The sequence below is a fragment of the Martes martes genome (assembly GCF_963455335.1).
Source record: "Martes martes genome assembly, chromosome: 8".
In the NCBI taxonomy this organism is placed as follows: Eukaryota; Metazoa; Chordata; class Mammalia; order Carnivora; family Mustelidae; genus Martes; species Martes martes.
In genome coordinates, this window is record NC_137895.1 from 63,661,214 (window position 1) to 63,670,508 (window position 9,295).

Genomic DNA, 9,295 nt, shown 5'->3' on the forward strand with positions numbered 1-9,295 from the left:
TGCTGTTCAGTTAGTTTGCTTTTTCCCTTTCACCTGTTTCCTGTTGCTGATGATCAGCTTTTTTAAGGCCTAACTTACTTTAAACCACTCAAAGTACAACTGGGCTGCATGAGAAATTGTAGCTGGTAAGGCTAGCTGGCTGCTAAGGAGGGTTTCCTCGGAGCAGAAAGCTGACAGGGACATCACACACCAAGCTCCGGTCCTTCTTGCCACACAGTCCAAAAACCAGCTTTGGTGGGACATGATGGTCGAGTCTTATACTACCACATTCCCAAGAGATTGTTGCACAAGGAACAGGAAGTTGCAATTTATTAAGTCAAATGAACAAGGGCATAGGAGTAATGATGGAGGCACGTGGTTTAATGGAACGAACTCTTGGGTCATTAAAGTCGGGTTATTGAAATTATTTTAAGAGACGGCAGCCTAATCTATTACATTTAAGAGTTTTGTTGGTTGATTTCGCACTGGGTACATTATTTCCAGGTATGCGGAATACATTTTCCTGTAATATCCCATATATACTACCATATGAATGTGCCTTATTTTATAGTCACTTACCATACTGGGTACCCCTGAACTCTCAGGGTCTTAACACTATAAAAGTTTGTTTCACATGCAAGGTGGTATTCCTCCTGCAAGGGCAGAGGGCTCACCAGGCAGTTGTTCTCTGAGCAGTGTATTAGGGATGGGTGCTCCTTCTATCATATGTGTCTGCCATCCTGGAACCTTCCCTTCCAAGCCATGCAATGCACGTGAAAGAAAACCAGCCTGAAAGATTATGAGAGGGATTTTATGCAAGTGGTGCTGGGAAGTGTAGTCTTTCTTGGAGCTCAAAAGGAACATGAAATGGTTCATAACTGGCTTTGCCACAATGATTAATCATGATGTCTCAACAAAGGAACTTTTGATAAATATCAAACGGCTGTTCCTTCTCACCATTTTCACACACATTTCCCTGCCCTACATACCCCTAGGGAGCCTGGGTTGTCCCTGCATAACCATTAGACCTGAGGACTGCCAGATCCCACCGATGTCCAAGACAGCCGGCTGGTGGTGATAACCCACCTTACTTACCTGTGTGGGTCTTAATGGAAAATACACACACATATATTTTCAATCTATACACTGAGAAAAAATACTTTCTATATAATCTTCATCTCATGACGTCTCTTAGAGGCTAAGAGGATGGCAGACATTATTTTCTCCCTCTTAAGATGAGAAAAACTGGTGCATATAGAAACATAAATTTAAATGTCTCAACATTTACTAGGGCTGGATTGGAATTAGTGTTTCCTTTTTATTCTTTGATTAGATATTCGAATGCCTACTGTGTGCTGGACACCTAATGCAGCAGTTTTCGTTTTGTTTTGTTTTGGGGGGGCTTTTTTCGGGGCTCTGTACTCCCTAGGAGGGAATGCACTTACAGTAGCAGAAAAGAACAGCATTCTACCATTATGGTTTTTCAGCCAGATATTCATAACAAGAAGTTACAGAGGTAGTCTGTCTTGTTTGAACGTTCTGTGGAAAGCACTACTCACGTCTGACCGCTTTAATTCATAATTTCTTAAGAACTGAAGCACGGAGATAATTTCATCCATCTTCACAGCCCTGAGAGGAATTCATGGGGCCCAAGTCAGACGTAGCCCCTTGGAGATCTTTCCAGTTGGCAAAGTGCCTTCAATGAAATGTCCTCTAATATCCTCACAATTTTCTGAAGGAACAGAGCCAGGATTTCCTCATTACATAGATGATATTGAGGTGGGGATATAAAATGGGAGTCAAGAATAAATCGATTCTTTCCCTCTTGATAAATTGGAATTGTATCTGAAGAACCCAGCTGGGAGTCAGGAATGTGGCAAGAAAGTGGTTGTGATGAAATATTCCCAATTTAATTTTACCAAACCAACAAACTGTGACAGCTAAAGAAATCTTTCTGTTTCTTTTTTTAAAAAAGATTTTATTTATTTATTTGAGAGAGAGAGCATGATGGGGAGAAAGTCAGAGGGAGAAGCGGACTCCCCATGGAGCAGAAAGCCAGATGTGGAACTCGATCCCGAGACTCCGGGATCATGACCCGAGCCGAAGGCAGTCACTTAACCAACTGAGCGACCCAGGTACCTGAGATCTTACAGTCTCATTAAGAAGTTCACCCAGTTTTTGACAACACACGGGCTTAGACTGGCTGCATCTGGAGCTTCAAGTTGGCAATACTTTAGTAGTAGGATTAATATTTTAATTCCGGTATAGTTAACATACAGTGCTACATTAGTTTCTGGTGTACAATATAGCAATTCAACAACTCCATATATTACACAGAGCTGATCAGGACAAGTATATTCCCAGGGCGACTGGGTGGCTCAGTCGGTTAAGCGACTGCCTTTGGCTCAGGTCATGATCCCAGGATTCTGGGATCAAGCCCTGTATTGGGCCTCCTGCTCACAGGAAGTCTACTTCTCCCTCTGCCCCTCCTCCTGCTCATGTTCTCTCTCTCAAATAAATAAATAAAATCTTAAAAAAAAAAAAAAAAAAGACAAGTATAGTCCCAATCTCCAACACCTATTTCGCCCATTCCCCCACCCTCCTCCCCTCCAGTAACCTTCTGTTTGTTCTCTATAGTCAAAGTTTGTTTTTCTCATTTGTCTCTTCCCCCCCCCTTTGCTCATTTGTTTTGTTTCATAAATTCCACATATGACTGAAATCATATGGTATTTGTCTTTCTCTGAGTGACTTATTTCTCTTAACATAATATTCTAGCTACCTCCACATCATCGTAAATGGCAAGATTTCGTTCTTTTTTGTGGTTGAATAATACTTATCTTCTTTATCTGTTTATCTATTCGTAGGCACTTAGGTTGTTTCCATAATTTGGCTATTGTAAATAATGCTGCTATAAACATAGGAGTGTATCTATCCCATCAAATCAGCATTTTGTATTCTTTAGGTAAAGAATATCCAATAGTGTGATTACTGGATCAAAGGTAATACTATTTCTAATTTTTTGAGGAGCCTCCCTACTGCCTTCTACAGTGGTTGTACCAGTCTGCATTCCCACCAACAGTGCATGAGGGTTCCTTTTTCTCCACATCCTCACCAACATCTGTTTCTATTTTGTTCTAGCCGTTCTGACAGGTGTGAAGTGGTATCTCATTGTGGGTTTTTTTTTTTTTTAATTTTTTATTTATTTTCAATGGCTACCAGACACATGAAAAAATGTTCATCATCACTAGCCATCAGGGAGATTCAAATCAAAACCACATTGAGATACCACCTTACACCAGTTAGAATGGCCAAAATTAGCAAGACAGGAAACAACGTGTGTTGGAGAGGATGTGGAGAAAGGGGAACCCTCTTACACTGTTGGTGGGAATGCAAACTGGTGCAGCCACTTTGGAGAACAGTGTGGAGATTCCTCAGGAAATTAAAAATAGATCTTCCCTATGACCCTGCAATTGCACTGCTGGGTATTTACCCCAAAGATACAGATGTAGTGAAAAGAAGGGCCATCTGTACCCCAATGTTTATAGCAGCAATGGCCACGGTCGCCAAACTGTGGAAAGAACCAAGATGCCCTTCAACGGATGAATGGATAAGGAAGATGTGGTCCATATACACTATGGAGTATTATGCCTCTCATTGTGGTTTTGATTTGCATTTCCCTGATGAGGAGTGATGTTGAGCATCTTTTCATGTGTCTGTTGGCCATCTGGATGTCTGCTCATGTCCCCTGCCCATTTTAAATTGGCTTATTTGTTTGTTTGGTTGGGGGTTTTGGGGAGGGGGTTGGTGTTGAGTTGTATTACTTCTTTATGTATTTTGGATACTATCCCTTTATCAGATATGTCATTTGCAAATCTCTTCTCCCATTCCATAGGTTGTCTTTTTAGTTTTACTGGTTGTTTCCTTTGCTGTGCAGAAGCTTTTTATTTTGAAGTAGCCCCAATAGTTTACTTTTGATTTTGTTTCCCTTACCTCAGGAGACAGATCTAAAAAAATATTGCTATGACCAATGTCATAGAAATTACTTGCTTGTGCTCTCTTCTAGGATTTTTATGGTTTCAGATCTCACATTTACATCCTTAATACATGCTGAGTTTATTTTTGTGTATGGTATAAGAAAGTGGTCTGGTTTCATTCTTTTGCATGTAGCTCTCCAGTTTGCCCAACACCATTTGTTAAAGAGAATTCTTTTTCCCATTGCATATTCTTGCCTCCTTTGTCGAAGATTAATTGACCGTATAATTGTGGGTTTATTTCAGGACTTTCTATTATGCTCCACTGATCTATGTGTCTATTTTTGTGCCAGTACCACCCTGTTTTGGTTGCTATGACTTTGTGATATAACTTCAAGTCTGGGATTATGACGCCTCCACTTTTGTTTTTCTTTTTCAGAATTGCTTTGGCTATTTGGGGTCTTTTATGGTTCCATATGAATTTTGTGATTGTTTTAGCTCTGTGAAAATGGTATTTTGATAGGGTTTGCATTAACTGTGTAAAATGCTTTGGAGAGTATAGACATTTTAACAATATTTGTCCTTCCAATCCATGAGCATGGAATGTCTTGCCATTTGCTTTTTGTTTTCTGTTTTTTTAATATTTATTTATTTATTTGACAGAGGGACAGCGAGAGAGGGATCACAAGCAAGGGGAGTGGGAGAAGGAGAAGCAGGCTTCCCGCTGAGCAGGGAACCTGATGGGGGGCTCGATTCCAGGACCCTGGGATCATGACCTGAGCCGAAGGCAGACGCTTAACAACTGAGCCACCCAGGCACCCCTGTCTTTCCATTTGTTTGTGTCTCCTTCAATTTCTTTCACTGAAGTTTTATCATTTCCAGGGTACAAATCTTTCACTTCTTAGATTAAGTTTATTCCTAGGACTGTTAATCTTTTTGATGCAATTGTAGCTAGCAGCACTTTTAACTGTGTTCGTCTTGTGTGTATTACCATAGGAAAGCATCCCAATAGCTCTGGGTCAGCTGCACAAAATTGCCCAGTTATCACCTGTGTACTGAATATCTGCACAGAACGTGCATGTGGTCAACTTCACTCCGGTAGCTAGCAAACCCAAAAGCAGCTGGGTGGTACTGAACTTGCCACTGGGAGGCAGCACAGTGTAGTGGTTTAGAGTTTGTGACACTGAACAGACAGCTTGAGTTCAAAATGCTTTCATTATTTACAGTGGTACGACTTGAACAGTGTAGTTACCTCCTCTGTGATTACAGCTCCTCATCTGTAAATGGATAAATAATGGCAACAGCTTCAAGGTTGTTGTGAAGATGGAAGACGTAGGAAGATGCAGGGGGGCAAAAAAGCCACCCCAACGTAGACCACTTTGGCATAAGGGTTATTTTGAGCTAAAGGCACTTAAAAAGAAGGTAGGTGCAAGAAGAACGCTCTCTCTCTCTCTCTCTCCTTTTTCATCCTAATGGCAGAAGATAAAAGTCCATATAGAAGATGTTCTCTGTATACGAGAATGAAAGCAACTTTCTTATCATCAAGGGCAGGAAGTTGAAGACAAGAGAATTCAGTACAAACGGACCTCATCCAAATAACTCTTATTTCATTTAGCCTCACCATATATTTAGTTGCTTTTCCACAATTGCTTCTTTTTGTTCAACTTGGTATAGGCATTGAGGTTTTACCCCTTCTTTGAGTCTCCATTTCCTTATAGGGGCTCCCATGTCGCATAAATCTTACATTAAATAAATATGGGCTTTTCTCCTGTTAATCTGTCTTTGTTAATTCTCAGGCCCAGATGAAAACTCTAAAAGGCCAGAGGTAAATTTTTGCCTCCCCTGCATGGATCCAATAAGATAACAATGTATCTGAAACATACATGTGCAGAAGAAATGTTTACTATTATCTCCCAAACATGTGCACATACATGGATATACATACAAAACAAATGATTTGGAAGCTAGCACACAAAACTAGAAATAGTGGTTATTCTAGGGAAGTGAGATTTTGGGGGAGGGGTCCAGAATGGTGGGTGACTTTCACCATTTACTCTGTGTATTTCTGAATTTTAGGGCTTTTTGTGAGAATGTATTTATCAACTAATTATTTGTGGAGCTTTAAAAGTGATGTGCAGGTATGAATGGTCTTTGAAGCACTGCTAGAAAACATCACATCGTGTACTAAAAATATCCATCACTTCATTACATAATACAGGCTTTGTATTTTCTAAAATCACCTGAAAATATCTAGAAAAAATAAAAATGTGATTTAAAATCATATTGATTTTACCATAAGGGATTTTTGCTTTAGGACACCTAAAGCAGCGTCATAGAGACCTACGTTAATGTGCTCAAATCACATCACTTCAGAAATCTCATGTAGTGTAATTATAACGGAAGTCAAGTGCATGACGGTGTTATCCATTTTCATTACCATGCTACAGAATAGCATGGTTATAGCCTTTATTCTGCCACAGTCATACCATGTATATTTGAGTTTCCGCATCATAAACTTATATTCATGTGACACAAACTGTTCTAGATATGTCATTATTTCACTGGGGCCACTGCTGTGAGTTGTTATGTAGGACATTATCTTTTTATTTTATTTTTTTAAGATTTTATTTATTTATTTGCGAGAGAGAGAGAGTGAGCACGAGCAGGGGGTGCAGCAGGCAGAAGAAGAAGCAGATTCCCTGCTGAGCAGAGAGCCAGATGCAATGCTGGACCCAAACCCAGGATGCTGGGATCACAACCTGAGCCAAAGGGAGATGCTTAACCAACTGGCCACCCAGATGCCCCTCTAGGACATTATCTATAAATAATAAAAGAAAGTTTCTTTTTTTTAAATATTTTTATTTATTTATTTGACAGAGATCACAAGCAGGCAGAGAGGCAGGCAGAGAGAGAGGAGGAAGCAGGCTCCTCGCTGAGCAGAGAGCCCGACGCGGGGCTCGATCCCAGGACGCTGGGATCGTGACCTGAGCCGAAGGCAGAGGCTTTAACCCACTGAGCCACCCAGGCGCCCCAAAAGAAAGTTTCAACAAAAGTAAAACTTTTTAATTTAGAGCCAATGTTCTGTCCATTACACAAAAATTTTTTGTGACTCTTGTGATTAGTATTTGTGAATATTAGTAAGAACAATAATTTAACTCCTTCATCTCAAGGGCCCAAATGTAACTTAAAAAGTAAACTGGAAGAGATGCTTCTGGAGTCTCCCATTCAACAGATGGCATCTGAATGTACCAACAGAGGTCTCTGTTGACATCTCTTCTCCATTTTCTAGTGTGTCAAGAAACTGCTGGGAGATTTTGGGTTCCACAGCTGGCAAAATTGAGTTGAAGATAACCAAGTTAGACTTCTTCAGTATGGTAAGCCATTTACAGTATTCCAAAGGAATAACGTCTTTCCAGAGGAATTTGAAGGGCAAGAAGGTGGGGGTGGGGTTAGAGGGATGGTTAAGAAGAAGAGGAAGAGGAGGGGGGAGTGCTAAGCCAAAAGAAGTAAGCAATCCAAGGGGAAGCCTTTCTAGAACCAGACTAGGCAGAAGTTCCTGCCATTACAAGATATAACCACCAGGTGGAGCCTAGGGAAGCATCAAATTCTGCCCTTGGGGAACTACGGGCTTGTGCTAAAGCCCACCGGCCCACCAGGTTCATACCTGTTATCACATAAGGTAGGCTTTATTACTTGCTGCAGCAAATATAACTATAAACCTTGGGAACCGAGCAGTATCTAGCTAAGAGGGAATTAGGAGGGGCTTATATTAGGATTAGGACTTCTGTTAGATAATATGGGGGATGGTTCAGTAGAGGGAAGATTGCTCTGGATTTGGTGCTGTCAGAAAGTGGGGGTTCTTTGGTGATTGAGTATCTTGATTTTTATCGAGGAGGTGGCAGGGGTCGGATCAGGCTAACATTGTCTCGTTGATAAAGAAGTAGCAGTTGCATATATTGGCCAGGAGAGGGAGCAGCTTAGTCGTTTCTGAGGTTCACACCAGGATCTTGCTTTTGTGCCAAAGGCATGATTACCGAGCGTGCTCTTTTTTGTCTCAATTCATGGCAGTCACAGAGGGACCTTACTAGACAGGCTGCTGTACGAAATGGTTTGGGTTTGCTAAGTGTTAAACCAGTTCCCACCTGTTAATGCCAGTCCAGTTCCCAACTTACTGGGACTCGTTTATCTTTTCACATGCTTCCTATCCACAGATAGGAAGGCGCAAGCACCAGAAGGAGCTGCGGCCTGGAGCTATCCCTGAGGAAAGCCCAAGGCATGGGGGCTAAATTCCAAGCGGTAGCCTTGGACGGACCGGACTGTGTCCCAGCTCTGCCACTCACTGGCTGTGTAAGCTTGAGTAGGTTATTTAACAGTTCTCTGCCTGTTTCCACTTTTGTAAAGCTGAACTAAAAATAATACCTAGCTCTTACGGAATTTGGGAGAATTAAATGAGATAATACATATAAGCACTTAAAACAGTGCTCAGTACATGACAAGCATTTAACTTATTTACCCTTTCCATCATTTGCCAGAGTCACCTTCTCTTGGTAAGCCGCAGTCGTGCTGGAAATCCATTCAGGGGGCGAAAGAATCAAAGAATATTCGGTTTCTATAAACTTCTATAGATAGAAGGAGCTCAGAAAAGGAGCTGATGGGTTGTCTTCCATTTCTGATTTGACAAAAAAAAAAAAAAGTCCAGACTTAGTAGAGACTTGTATTTAAAACGATTATTCCAAGAGGGGAGGGGAGCAGGGACTATTGCAGTAAGAGAATTCTATGGCCTTAAGGTCTGCAAGGAGTATAAGGGTCAGGTAAAAGGAGTTTTTCTGTTACAGAGAAGAGTGAACAAGTCTAGAAAGATGGGGACAGGGGATGAAACAGTGGCGAGGAAAGGGGATGAAAGAGACTGGATAGGTCAGAGAACTTTGAGCCTGAGGCCTGCCCACTCTCACCAGGGGCTACAAGCCGGCCTCAAGGGTGGGCCAAAGTTCAAAGACTTGGAGGTAGAGAAGTTTAAGCAAAATTTGGTTAACAGCATTTTGTTGCAATCGGGTCGATGGGGACCAGCAGTTCAGCTAATCATTTATGAAGCAAACAAAGGGAATTTTGAGTTTGTGTCCAGCCTGGACACAGGTAAACAAGGGGACATAAGTTAGTCTTATGTAAATCCTTTGGGGAAGGGTGGTTCTTTGCCGTAAGCCCTTTTCCAGAACACAAAGCATTCAGAATTTCTTAATCCCTGTTACTCTTTTCCAGGAACTCAGCGCTCAGATCAAATTCAACATGTTTTCAGTTTCTCTAATTGTTCTATTTCAGATAAAGGACAAAATTGGGGCTTTCGTATG